Source organism: Pipistrellus hanaki, assembly GCF_964339955.1.
Source record: "Pipistrellus hanaki genome assembly, chromosome: 6".
Lineage (NCBI taxonomy): Eukaryota > Metazoa > Chordata > Mammalia > Chiroptera > Vespertilionidae > Pipistrellus > Pipistrellus hanaki.
Window position 1 is genome coordinate 76,112,089 of NC_140508.1, and position 13,576 is coordinate 76,125,664.

The window sequence follows — 13,576 nt, forward strand, 5'->3', positions numbered from 1 at the left end:
AGCTGCTGAAGACAAACTTGCCTGCATAGCCATTGCATTTACATCAGTTCTGGCTGGTGAATGAGGTGTGCTCTGCCAGAAGGCTCTGAATCAAACATGCGGTGAATAAAAAAGTGAGATAGGTACCGCCATTGTAAGAACGTCCAAACCTGTAGAGAATTGTTAGGAGTTTATTTGAGCCAAGCTGATGCCATATGCCAGGAGAAAGATTTCAAATGCTCAAGAGAATAATAGTTTGCAGTTTCTTTTATGCATCTGATATTAAGGAGGGAAGGTAAGGAAAATTACATAAAAGTTGGAGAAAGCAAGATGGGGATTAGATTACAGGACAGTCAAAAGTGTAGGGTGGTCCACTTTATAAAGAGGAGTCTCTAAAAGGAAGCATTTAAAAGGCATGCACAAAAACAATGGGCAGGGCTTGCTTAAGGCAAAGATAAGACTTTTTTTAATTTCTTTATTGATTAAGGTATTACCTATGTGTCCTCATCCCCCTCCATTGCCCTTCCTACCCCCCCCCCCTCAACTCAGAAGGAAGCCAAGAGACAAATGAAAATATGCCCAAAGTCACTAATTTTCCAAGAGATGCAAATAAAAATGACAATTGGTACCATCTCACACCTGTCAGAATGGCTATCATCAACAAATCAGCAAATGACAAGTGTTGGCGAGGATGTGAAGAAAAAGGAACCCTCGTGCACTGTTGTGGGGAATCAGACTGAGGCAGCCATGTTGAGAATATTATGGAGTTTCCTTAAAAAACTAAAAATGGAACTCCCATTTGATCCAGTGACCCCACTTCTAGGAATAGATCCCAAGAAACTAGAAACACCAATCAAAAGGAAGCCAAGAGACAAATTTGTGAGGTTAATTTCAATAGAAACTTTTGTCCATAGTAACCAAAGACTGTCTCACAAGGATATGTCCATCTCTTTCGGAGGATTTTCTTAGAATAGAAATAGAGATAGAGATAGAAATAGAGATATAAAGAAAGAGAGATTAAAAATAGTTTAAAATCTTAAAGCTAAAAACAACCTACATTTACTCATTCTATTTCTTACACAGGAAAGGAAGGCCAATAGGGTAAGGCCCAGGAGATCATGTAACTGCATCCAGTGACATACAGTGATTACTTCAGAACCATGGTAAGAACCTTATCATAAAATTTGTCATGCATAGTTTTGTTGTTGTTTTTTTTTTTCCCTGTCCTAGTGTCCTATACCAAATATATGTCTGCATTTATGTGGATAGCTGAGGAAGAAATGTGAGTGAGAGGGGAAAAATATTGATAGGATGTGGGGCCTTCTAACTCTTTAATGAACACTCACTTTCAATTTTTATATTTGGGATTAATTTAAAATGACCACATATCCCTTTGCTTTCTCCCTTCCCTCCCTCCTTCCTTACTTTCTTTTTTCTTCTTCACCTCTCTTTTCTTTCTTCCTCTACCCCACCCTCCTCATTCTCATCTGTATATTTTTTTCTCTACTGCTTTACATTTTCTTTTGTTTTCTAATTTGGTTTTCTATACCACTGAAATGTCATAATTGCTTTCCACATAATATACTGATGACCATTACCTAGATCACTTTCTATTTATTCAAATATGCCTTTTGTTCAGCAGCACCTGATTGAAGAGGAAAACATTTAGTTGGGACAATACAATGAAAATGTTATGTGGCTCTATAATTGTGAAATTTAATGGAAATGATGTCTGTAAGTTAGTATAAAAGTTCTAATCCTATTCACTAATGGAATACTGATGAAATAGTTTAATCCTCATGTACAAAGATCCAATAGGAAAAAATAAAATATTATAGTTTGTTTCAATAAGACAAATGAACTTCTCTTGCCATGCTTTAAGTTTTATGTTCATTTTTCATTTTCAATGTTGTAAAAGCATCCTCATTAACCAAATAACTCTTTTTCTTTTATTTGGTGAACCCCAGAATCAATCACTATAGAGCCTTTTGATGGTTCTTAATAGAGATATTTCAGAGCTTCTTTTGGCATTCTGGGAAGAAGGGGAAAATTATAAGTTAGAAGAATATTCTGGTGCTCCAATTTGGTTGCTATAGGAGCTGTTAAAGAAAATATTTTGTTCTTCGTGTTCTTCATTAAATTGGTTTGGTAATTAGTGGCCATATTTTAGTGTCTCACTGAAACCACATTAAATGAAAAAGGAAGCTTGCTTCTGATAGCCACAGGTGAAGATTCAATCTACAGACTTCCTTCCCAGCCAACCCCACCCCCAATTATGAAAGTTTCAAGGATGCAGTTGTTTTTTGTTTTGTTTTGTTTTGTTTTGTTTTGTTTTGAAAAAAATATATATAGTATTCTCTCTCTTTGTCTTTATTGAACTAAATGCATTTGTTGTTAGCAGATTCATTCAAATCCTGGTCTTATTTACTAGCTGTGTGATATTAGCAAATTCTTTAGCCTCAGTTTCATCATCCATATTTTGTCACCTTTTAATTATTGATTATTATAATAATTATAAGATAATACTTACTTTTCTAAATACTAACATCTAGGTACATATATTCTCTAGTTCTTTTCTAACAAGATGTTTATATCTGATCACATTGCTAAAAGTACAGAGAGTGTTTGAATGGCTCTATAGTAATATGAGAATACACTTTTTGTTGCCTCGGCACCAGGCCTTAGACTCATAGAGTTGGAAGAAAGTTGAGAGAGTATCTGCTTCAGACAGTTAGCATCTGCCGTTGCCCTTTTGCAAGATGCCCTTGTCTTTTTCCGCTGTCCCCCTTGGAATAGTGACATGACCACTGGAGCTCCCGCAGCAATATTTCACCATGGAGCATGGGAGAACACAAGCCACCAGTTAAAGGTGGTAGAGAAAAATGTAGACAAAGCCTGGGACATCGCTGATAACATGATGCTGATGAATCACCCTGTTTTGCTTACCTCTGCACTTCAACAACTAATTTCTCAACCCGGCTAGTGTATCCAGTCTCTTAATTACTGAAATCAATTCCTCATAGATGGCAACCGTTAGCAGAAGACTAAGCCAAGTTTTATTGAGTTATTAGACCTCTTCGTACACATGTGAAAAGTCAATTAAAAAGGAGAAAGAAGAAAGGTCCTTTTATCTTTGTGCCCTTTTTCTTCCTTTGGCTAAGCAGTTTCTGATAAAGAAGAATCGCCTTTCCAAGTATATAAACTCTATGTAGCTTTTAGCTAAAAAGAGAGATGTCACCAGGACAGAACCCTGATAATCCTTTGAAGCAATCTGTAGCATTCTCTTAGCAAACAGTTCCTCCCACCCCCTCCCACTTTCTTAACATATGCCCTTTCTCCTCTTTTTGCTTTAGTGTTGGTTTGGGAAAGATTTCAAATGCACTGGGTTATCTTTAACATGCTCACCTTCATGTTCCATGGCCTTCCACACTCCTGAAGCCCCTCAGGGCTCCCCTGGATTCTCAGGGCTCTGTCAGGGTGAATCTCAGCAGGTAATGCCTTCAAAGGTTTCCCATGCTCTAGGATAGTCATCATCCTTCTAATTTTCATGTCACCAAAACTCTCATTTGTCCAGTTATTCCCAGGCTTCCCAGAAGAAGGAAAATCTTCAACTAACTCACCTTGAAATATTCCCGATGGATTCTAGTTTTGAACCCATCCCAAAACATCTCTGGAGTATTCTAGTCTTTTTGCATCAATTTCTCCCCTTATTATTATTATTATCTGTACAATCCACACAACTTAGTCATTAATTACATAATGTCTTATATTCCTTGAAGCTCTTTTTTATCTTTTCCTTCATCTTCTAGATTGTATAATACCTGATAGTGAAACATTCAGTAGTTATTATATCTTCTAACACATATCTCAGCACTAGGCATACTATACTTACATTGATTGATGTTTAATGTTTTTCAAACCCTGTTATTATAAAACAGGAACTAGATTCTTGTGTCATAAGTAGGTTGAAGATGATTGTTTGACATTATCAAAACAAAAAGCAATAATACATTGAGGAAAGTGGTATAAGAAAGTTGGGATGAGATACAAACCAGAATTACCACCTTGACGCAAACAGAGATGTACTAAAAACTGAAGCTAGTCTAAAGGATCAGCAAAGGCAGCCTTTGTGCAGGTAAGAATATTTGGAATGAGGCACTACCACATTAGATGCCTTGTTAAGACCTTTGCAGAAATGCTAAAAAGGACAAAAGTGCTACATTCTGTGAAGTGGGATCTCATAAAATCACTTCCATACAACCTCTGCCAACTGTGTTGAATTTATAGGAACTCTTGTTCTGGGGAAAAATGAGAATATAAGCCTCACCATTTCATTCAATATATTTAAACACTGTTTCACCATGATCTACTTTGCATTGAACAGTGATTCAGTACCAATGCATACACTCAGAGAAATGACACAAAAATTTCATAAAGCCCCCTTCTTAGGTCAGAGGTGGTGTGATATCACCTATTCTAGTCTAGTCCCATCTGTTTCCTTATACACAGATTGCAACACCAAATTGATTTCAAAATCCATTAGTGGATCATAACAAGCAGTATTAAAAATAATCTAACCAGTGTTGCTCAGTGGTTGAGCATTAACCCAGGAACCAAGAGGTCAATGATTGGATTCCCAGTCAGGGCACATAGTAAATAATCTCTAAATTATGTACAAAATTCCCCCAAGGCATGAAGCAGTTCAATTGCCCTTGTATTAAATACAATTGCCCCACCCTTTGGAGATACTGGAGGAAACAAAACAGATCCAGAGACAGAGAAGCATAGATCAGATCAGACCATCAGACCTCAGAGGGAAGGTAGGGGAGGGTGGGGGTAAGGGAGGAGATCAATCAAAAGACTTGTATGCATGCTTATAAGCCTAACCAATGGACACAGACAACAGGGGGGTGAGGGCATGAGTGGGAGGTACAGGGTCGTGAGACAATGAGGGTATAAGAACACATATGTAATACCTTAATCAATAAAGAAAAAAAAGGCTTTTGTCCCTTCAGGGAAGAAAAAGCATGCTAGAGCTTCACCTCAATCTTCTGATGGTGGGGAATTAACTGAACAATATCTTTGAGTCTCCTCATCTTCACTTGCCAAAGATTGTGAAATTCTCTTGGACATTTTCCTTGCAAGGATTTAATTGTTCTTGGCCTTTGAAAGTATAGACTTTTAGTTCTTTTTCTGCTTGGATGGATTTTCATCATGTCTCAAACTGATTAACTAGATCATTTTTTAACTCATCCATATTAATAGACCTTTTATTACAGGTAAAGTCATAATGATTTGACACGGGCCACATGCCTTTATAAAATTTTAATTTTCTATTATTCTTGCTATAGGTAGAAAGGCTGAGCTGCATTTGTGGAATGCGCATTTTGGGAAAATGCAACAAGAAGTTGTTTAAAACATAAAATGCACAGGTTCTTATGACCCATATTCAGCCACTTGGGTGAATATGTATGTGTATACATTTTATATACCTTGTATAATTTCCTATTACAGCATGTATTACACTCTATTATTTGTCCGTTTATATCTTTCTAGCTATCTGCATACGTGGAACCCATGTTTTCCCAGGTCATACTACCTGTGAGAGATATATAGAGTCATGCTGACTTTAATAAATATAATTTATTTGAATTGCATTCCATCCACTAATGCAGCTCCTCTAGCCTTTTAAAAAAATATATATATATATAATTTTATTGATTTCAGAGAAGAAGGGTGAGGGAGAGTTAGAAACATCAATAATGAATCACTGATTGGCTGACTGCGCATGTCCCCTATTGGTTATTGAGCCTGCAACCCAGGCATGTGCCCTGACTAGGAATTGAACTGTGACCTCCAGGTTCATAGGTAGATAATCAACCACTGAGCCACACCGGCTGGGTGTCCTCCAGCCTTTAAAATGCTTCCAAAGTTTTTGAGGATCTCCAGTGACTTTTGCCACTGAGCGGCTTTGTTATTTTCTTCTTTTCCTGTTCTGGATGAACACCTACCTGTATCTGAGAAGCTGCAAGCTCTTTCCACATCACTGCCTGAGTTTACCCAGCAAGTGCCCAGGGCACCACTGCTGAGTAACGGTGCCCTCCGTCTCCCCAGCCCAGGATGCTGCTAGAGCTCTGTGCTCACTGCAGAACTCCCACGTGCCGAATACCCACTGTGTCTGTGTGACACTGGGGAACATGGGGGCTTCCTTCCTGCTGTCACAATGTTGAGAGTTTTGACTTGTCTCATCACGTTGAACAAAATACCTAGAAACATATTAATTACTTTTTATTTGAGATCATTTTCCCCATCATATTCAATCAACAGACCTGATTGGAATTCATATGAAAAGATGGCCATCATGCTGTAAAACATAATGGCATTATTCTTTGGCCAACATTTTCTCTGACTCCCTTTCCCTTTAGAGTATTTGCAATTTTTTCACCCAAATTTTCCTTATTCCTATTTATTCAAATAATTCCCTGTGGTCTTTTTTTACTGATATGCCATATATTTTGAGAAATTCTGGTTATTGACACAATTTAAAGTCAAGCTAGAATACCCATATATGTATAGAAGCTTACAAATATGTCTCCTTCCAAAGAAGTCATGTTTATTTCTTTTTTTTAAAAAACATATTTTATTGATTTTTTTACAAAGAGGAAGGGAGAAGGATAGAGAGTTAGAAACATCAATGAGCTGCTTCCTGCACACCACTACTGAGGATGTGCCTGCAACCAAGGTACATGCCCTTGACCAGAATCGAACCAGGGACCCTTCAGTCTGCACACCGATGCTCTGTCCACTGAGCCAAACCAGTTAGGGCCTATTTATTTCCATATTGCCAGCAATGTGTATCGCATAGAGAAGTAATTTAATTCATATTTGTTTATTTGAATAAATCCAGATAGGAGTGTTTTGTCCTTCAGTTACTTTGAATGACATTCACCCTTACTAGTTAATAAATTAGGAAATTCTTTTCTCAAGTACTCAATTGACATGTAGTGATCATTAGCTGTATAATAAGAGTCCTGGTTAATAATATTTCTGCGGCATATTTGCTATGTGAATTAGGTAACACATATTTTTCTCATCTGGACTAGTTTGTTTTTTCCCAAGCAAGGGAGATGGATCAAATAATCTAAGAATCTATCCTTTTCTTGCCTCCACCTTCTCACATACTCCACAGATCTCCTTCTGCATCTGTTTTTACCATCTCTAATTCTGGGCAAGGCTATTGTCTTTTTCTTTTAAAAAATTTATTTTACTGATTTCAAAGAGTCAGAGGGGGAGAGAGAGAGAGAGAGAGATAGAAACATCAATGATGAGAAAGAATAATTGACCGGCTATCCCCACATACTCCACACTGGGGATCAGGCCAGCAACCGGAGCATGTGCCCTAACCAGGACTTGAACCATGACCTCCTGGTTCATTGGTCAACACTCTACCACTGAGCCATGCCAGCCAGGCATTTTTCTTGACCCCTTATTAACCCTAAGTGGATTTTATTTATTAAATAAAAAGTTTAAATAAATGTATAACTAGCTTCACTAAAATGTATGTTCAGTCCACTTGTTGGCAAGTTTAATATCTTGAAACAATATGAATTTATCACCCATCAGATATTGGTAGAGGTCAAAAGTCCAATCACTGTCACTGGGTGTCATCAAGACTGGTTCATTCTAGAGACTCTAAGGCAGGACATATTCGCTTGCTTTTTTCAGCTTCTAGGATTTCCCTGCATTCCTTCACTCTTGGCCCCTTGCTTGCAGCCCTCCAAGCTTTTGCTTCCTGGTCACATCGCCCTGTACTGACTCTGAGCTTCCTGTCTCCCTCTGATAAGGGGCCTTCTGATTGATTGTATTGGACTCACTTGGACAATCCAATATCCCTTCCCATAATTCCTGTTCTTTTGAAAATATTTTTGTATGTTTTAAGACACATATGGTAGATTTAAACTTTGCACACTATTAATATGAAGTGCAAAAATGATGTTTTCTTTAATTATTGGAATTACGTTGATCTCATGCATCTGTATCCCCTCTAGTGGTGAGTTTGGGATATTACAAGATCTCTTCTGGTGGTACCATGAATAAATATCTGGCTATTTCTCCTTTCTTAAGGGTTTTTTTTTCTCCCCCTCTTCCCCAAACACTCTGTCTGAGGGAAGCTTAGTTTTCCTCATACAAATGGACCCCTGAAAGAGAGCTCATCCTACCTTGGAATTGGTTGGGTTGGTAACAATTAACATCTTGGAAAAATACCAGGTAAAAATAAGAAATACTTTAGTATAATATCTTAAAAATATTACCTGTATTATACTTATACCATCATTCAATGTAAATCATTGTTATTATAGAGGTAGCCTTACAGGCAGTGACTTAACTTACCATGGTCATTTGAAGAACTTGCTAGAAAAAAAAAATACCTTGGAGACATCATTCACTTATGGCAATATAGGAGAAAATAGAGTAATGCCTCTTAGTTACTTTCAATTTGTTCTTTATCTAAAATTGACTGGTGCCTTTTGAATCTTGCAAACTACTGTGTATACACAGACTTAAAGGTAACAGACTAGAGACTCCACTGACCTTTTCATGGTTTTAAACATTTTAGTTTGAAAAGACATCCTAGCAGGGGGCATGCTTTAGCAAGAGGAATGTGAACTTCTTGCAGGCATTAAAGATGGGCAATCCCCAAGCTGTGATTCATTCAGGTTGTAAAATGCTAGTTAATGACTTCAAGTTAATTCTTGTTAACATCATGTAATATGGATTCCTGGTCATTCATTTTAACCCAAATTTTAACCCTAATTGGCTCTCAGTGGAGCTTTATTCAAAACAATGTGCTGATTTTAATAGCAAGTCTACAGACTCAGCAGGGGAACTGTGTGGATGCATTTCAAAGCATTCTTCTGAAAAATCAATGTACAGTGTGCATGGTGTTAGGTTTCACTTGGACAAATCAATAAGTTCCTGCTGTACAGGGCTTTGCAGTTCTTTGGGGGTGTCCTCTGGAAGAATACAATCTGGTTTTTCACATCTCTATGAGATAAAAAAGTGTTCACATTAATATAAAATTCCTTTGCTTAACTTACTTCTGTCATCCCTGGGGAATTTTTTTTTTAATATGAATGTAATATCATGAAAAAATTCTGATCTTGGAATCAGAAAATCTTTTCCAAACTGTTCTGTCCATAGCTCTGCCTCTAGCATCCTTAATTTAGAGAAGTCATATACAACTGCAACATCAGAATTCTGTTCTTTATCTTAATTTATTTGCCATTAATCGATTTTTGAGTGAATACTGCATTCCCATTGTACAAAAGTCAAAATACAGACATTAACAAAGTAAAATGTCAGACAGCTTTTGATCTGTCAATCACCCAGTTGTCTTCTACGGTTACCCATTGCTTATGTATTCTCATAAGGGCTATGCAGAAACACTTGACAAAAGCAGATAGAGAAGTTCAAATGTTTCAAAAATATATATCAAGACATTCTCACATCTCTCCTAGATTGAGAGAAGTCATTTAAGTTTTCTAAAAGGTTTGCTTTGTTTACTTTAGAAAAATATAGTTCATGGGCTTTAAAGTCTTAGAATAAGAAAGCTTCCTTAATGTCAGCTGACTGTCTGACAGGTTAATTTGTTAATATCCCTATTAAAATATGCTAAATATACATGAGTCTACTTACACATGACATTTAAAGAAGATTTTTCTTAAAATCTTCCTCTAAGTTTGCTATTTATTTTGTGTAGCTTAATATATTTGCAGCTAGTAATAAGGCCTTTGGCTTAAAATTTTTAAATCAGTAATACATTTTTTCTTAATTAATTGAATTTAAGACCTAATGGTGACTCATATACTGTTGTAATTTTTAATGTTTTGGTTTATAGAAAAAGTAAACAGAAAATACAGAGTGAATTTTATTTTTTATTAATGCCATTATTTTCTTAACTTCCATACCATACTTCTTATTTAACACTAGAGGCCCAATGCATGAAATTCATGCAAGGGACTCGGCCCTCTCCTGCTGAGGCTTTGTCTGGAAGATTGTCCAGAAGGACATCCAGAAGGATGTCCTGTCTAATTAGCACATTATGCTTTTATTATTATAGATTCTATTTCTTTTATGTTGGGGAACTAATATAGGACACAGCGCTAAACTAAACTAAATGGTTTTATTTTGTTTTGGATCTATACTTATCATGGTCAGCATCACCTTCATCATCATCATCAGATTGTCTTCTACCTTTCTGTAGAAGTCTGATGGAAAATATGATATTTGTCTTTTTGCCTCTTTCTCTGTAAAATAATAGGCTAATCAGACACTCTATTGTGTATCTTATTGTTGCTCATAGTAACTATGAAATAGGCACTTAAGACATTGTCTCAAAAAGGCAATATTTTAAAGAATTTACCTAATTAAAAGGTAGAAAACTAATCTCTCTGAATAGAACTTTATTTATTTTAATCTCAATTCAGGCTTCTCAATGCACACTGGCGAACTGATCAAACAAATAGCATAGTGACAACTGTTTGAGTAGTGAGTCAGAACACCGCCAGCACACTGAGCCTCTTCCTTCTGAAGTCTCCATGTGACCTACTAGTCAAATAGGTTCCATAAACAGAAGTCAAAGGGCTGGTTATACAGCTGCCTGTGACAAAGAAACCCAGGACCTTTCTGATTGTCAAAAGTAGGAAATAAAGGATCCAAGGATACACTGTAAAAGGAGGCCATCAGCTGATTTATAATCCTTGTCACCACAGAATGGTTTCATCATTAGAAACTGTTTTCTATTTCTGTCTTATGATGTGGACTTACAGGTGGCTTTAAATTATCAAATGCATGTCTAGAATTAATTTGTTTTAAATAGGCCTCTCTGAGTTGGCAGGCAACTAATTGAAGTGAGTTCATTCTGGACACAGTTTTGCATAATCAGAGGGAAGAATAGAGTATAAAGGAGTGAAGCTGCATAATGAAATCTCCACCAGCCTCACTCTAAAAGTTCAGCTGCATTGAGGACTTGGCCTTGAAACTAAAATGGAGGGGTGACAACAGATTCCTAGCACAGCTCCATAGAAATGAAGAGCTATGATGAAGCAGAAGGAATGGCTAGAAGTTCCCAAAGCTTGATCCTAAGAGTAACATGGACAAATCTGAGGCACTGTACTAGAACATTGTCATTAGCACATTATTAGTAAGGTACAGAGCTTTAAGTAGCTTTGAAGAAATTTTTAAGAATATATTGGGCACACACACTGTTGTTAAAAGAATACCTATTCTAACTAGGAAGAAAGCTAACGTAGGTAAAAGTACAACCTAAGAATGAAAAAATAATGTTAAATAAAATATATTTTAACTACTGAGTTAATCTGTTCTGGAACATTAAACTCTTCAGTAATCTTTCCAAAATATTGCTGCACCATTTCTCCTTAATCACCAACAGTGAAAGGGAATTTACTAATTCTTCAATTTTTAGGGCAATGTATTACAACTAGACCATTCTAATACTTAAAAAGTTATAATCTCTATTGAAGGAAGGATAAAAAAAAAAATCTGGATTCTTACTAAGTTATTTGGTGAATGAACTCCAGTGATGAATTTAAAATGGCAAAATATTAAATCTGGTATCTAAATATAGACAGTGTTCTTCTTTATAAGAATATAAAATGTATGAGACAGGAAAATGCATGTGAGATGAAACCAGCTGTTGAGCTACTGAACCCTGAACCATTTCTGCTGCTCATGACTGGGGTGTTTCTAAGGAAGTCAAATAACTTCTGCACTTATATAATAAGTAGGGAGAAGATTAGATAGAGGGATATAAATAGAGAGATAAAGAGAGAAAGGGAAACATGGATGGAAGATAGAAGAAGGAAGGAAGAAAAAAAGGAGATCAAAGTAAATTACATACTACTATCACAAAGAAATTAAGACATTTATTTTTAAAATTTCCTTGAAAAGATTAAAAGCAATGTAATAGTATTGCTTTTTAGACAGGATTTAGGATCACAGAATTAATTTTATTTGCCTAATGTTCTAGCACTTTTAGCCAGTAGAATAAATATACCTCTGTTGCCAAGATTTACATCAAAGGAGCTAGATGACTGGCTCAAGAGTTTTCACACCTGAGGTGAACTCTAAATCAGTTCATTAATGTAAACTGCAAGTCAAAGACCATAAACCCTGGGGCTGTCAATAAGGCAGACTGAGATGTCAGCCAGGAGGGCTGACGACAAATAGATCCAAGTGGGAGACAGGGCCAACCGGAAAGCCCATGTCACTGGGCACAGAGACAGCTGGCTCAGAATGCCCAAAATCAGGATGGATAGGCATGGAGCCAGAGGTCGATGCCAGAAGTTGGTCACAGACGCCTGGCTTTGCCCAGAAGTTAAGTTACATACTGCTCGATAAATATGTATTGACTCCCTGACTGAATAAGTGATGTTGATAAGGAGCTATATAGCTGGCCAACCAATGCAATAAAAGCCTCACTAAGCTTTTAGTTTCACATATTAGTTTTGTTTTAATTTAAGTAACATTGGTTTATAACATTATTTATGTTCAAGGTGTGAAACATTATAATTTGACACCTCTATATATTACGGTTTCATGGTCATCACCAGGACTCTAATTATCATCTGTTACCATACAATGGCCCCCTTTACCTGTTTCCTACTCCTCCATCCCCTCTGGTAACTGCCATCTATTGTTTCCCTCTATGGGTTTGTGGGTTTTTTGTTTGTTTGCTTGTTTGTCCATCTCTTTGGTGTTTTTTTTTTTTTTTTTAATATTTCACATATGAATAAAATCATATGGTATTTGTTATTTTCTGGCTAAATATATCCTCTTAATCCACTCATCCATCAATGGACATTTAGACTATTTCCAGATATTGACAATTGTACATAATGCTGCAATGAACAGAGGGGTACTTGTATCTTTTTGAATTAGTGTTTTCACATTCTCCATATACTCAGAAGTGGAATAGTTGAATTATATGGTAGTGCTATTCTTAATTTTTTGATGAATCTTCATACTATTTTTGATAGTGGTGGCACTAATTTACATTCCCACCAATAATGTACAAGAATTCCCTTTTTGCTCATCCTAAAAGTTGCTTCTTGTATGTAATTCATGAAGAAGGATGATTGTATATATAATAAAAGCCTAATATGCTAAGTGTCTGGTTGTCCAGTAGGCCATTCAATCAAAGCATAATATGCTAATGATATGCTAAGGCCACTCAACCACTGGCTATGATGTACACTGACCATCAGGGGGTAGATGTTCCAACTGGTAGGTTAGCTTGTTGCTGGGGTCCAGCTGATCAGGACTGAGTGAGACGGGCTGAACATTCTCTGGAGTCCTCCCATAACCCTCCCAGGATCCGCACTGGTGTGGTCCCTTGGCCTAGCCTGTGCCCTCTTGCAATCCGGAACCTCTTGGGAGATGTTGGAGAGCCAGTTTCAACCCTATCCTGCAGGCCAGGCCAAGGGACCCCACTGTTGCACGAATTCATGCACTGGCCTCTAGTTAATTAAATAATAACCAATGATATAGCAACTACTAATAATGGTAATAAATACAT

The 13,576-nt window shown here is 36.8% G+C and overlaps 1 protein-coding gene across 2 annotated transcripts in view; it reads left to right on the top strand.

Annotated features, from left to right (window-relative positions):
• Window positions 1-13,576, top strand: part of SYT4 (synaptotagmin 4) — a 705,442-nt gene that overhangs the window by 98,945 nt on the left and 592,921 nt on the right. For both annotated transcript variants that reach the window (XM_084888394.1, XM_084888393.1), the window contains exon 3: window positions 1,063-1,142. The gene's annotated coding sequence lies outside the window, so the exon portion shown is untranslated. The remainder of the gene's footprint in view (window positions 1-1,062; window positions 1,143-13,576) is intronic.